Below are 1636 nucleotides of genomic sequence, written 5' to 3'. Positions count from 1 at the left end.
CTTCTTTTTTGTCAGAAATTCAGAGCTGTCCTGTGCACACTTCCTGTATTATATCCAGGAGCCTAATTACTATAACCCTCTTTGTTCTTATCTTGCAATTTCTACACCGACGGACTGACAAATTACACTCTCACTGCATCACATTCCTAGTATTATAAAGACACCATAAAAAAAGCTTTTATGAAATGAAGATAGCATATACATGTGCTGAAGCATGTGCTAAACAGATAAGACCATTAAGCTCGACTTTCATTCAATCGGAAATAGTAGAGAACTTAAAAAGAAGGGGGTCCAGAGCCACTAACAATGACCAAAGCATACAATAATAATTACAACTCAATTCACATATACCAACAAGGAGTGTCAAGGCTTACCAGCACCATTTAGAGTAGGGCTGTGGAAATTAAAGATTAATGTCTTGATTAATCTTTAAACTTTTTGACCGATTAAAATTATTTTGATCGCTAATAAAAACACTCACCTCACTCACTCACCTCATCGACGTCACCGGACTACTTCCCCAAGTGGCTCCGTCGGCTAACGAAGGGAAGGGGGGAGGAGTCCAGTGACGTTGATGTCCGTGACGGCTAACGAAGGGAAGGGGGGAGGAGTCCGGTGACGTCGATGTCCGTGACATCACCGTACTCCTCCCGCCTTCGTTAGCCGACGGAGCCACCTGGGCCGATGAGTTTGCCCAAGAAACTTTCTGCAGGAGCGCCAGCCAAGGCATTGGCCTATACACATACAGCACAGCAATTAAGTAATAAAATGAACTAGGATCACACTAATCCAACACGTTATTATTCTGAGTTGCCCCACTCAAGCGGCAGCCATATTGAGTGGGGCACGTGAGATTATTAACGTGCTGGATTAGTGTGATCCTAGTTCATTTTATTACTTCATTGCCGTGCTGTATGTGTGTAGGCCAATGTAGTTGGATCTGTATGTGTGTTATAATTAATCAAAATGAATCGATTAATCAATTAAAAATTCGATTAATCGAACACGAAAATGTTAATCATTACCAGCCCTAATTTAGAGGAATCTATCTTCAGGCTTTACACTCCAGTCTTACAGCCATGTGTCCAATAATAGGGTGGCTTACCAGATTAGTACATGAAAGTGCCCCTAATGTATCAAATATAGAAATAATTTCAACTTGGGAACAATGAAGACTAGCTGTTTTTCTTAGGAAATCCCCTTCAAGCCCCCCTTTTTTCATGAGTGGCTTTTTTCCACCAACATGAACAACGAGACTCCATCATACCCATGTTGAGTTTCCTCATACATTGAATTACGTAGGGCACCTAGTGCCATCTGGTAAGCCACCTCATAATTGGCCACAAGACTGGAGTAGGGCATATAGTTTCTTGCACTTATTTATTACTAACCAGAAGCTTAAGCTGTACCACTTTGGCTAATGTGTGTTCCAACAAGTGCTAACTACACTGTGTGTCTGTAAACTAGTACTTACAAAACGTTAATCGTCTGCATTTTGCATAACAAACTAGTGGGTCCATGCAGGCCTGGTATAGAGATATGGATTTCCAGTTTTGTAATTTTACTCTGCATCCAAGCTCTTCTATTAAATCACTGAACACTCTCATCTGGATTCTAAAGATCAAAAGGGCAAATC

The sequence above is a fragment of the Nanorana parkeri genome, unplaced genomic scaffold (genome assembly GCF_000935625.1).
Source record: "Nanorana parkeri isolate BGI_ZX_2015 unplaced genomic scaffold, ASM93562v1 scaffold1594, whole genome shotgun sequence".
Taxonomy (NCBI): domain Eukaryota; kingdom Metazoa; phylum Chordata; class Amphibia; order Anura; family Dicroglossidae; genus Nanorana; species Nanorana parkeri.
This window is presented reverse-complemented; position numbering follows the sequence as displayed.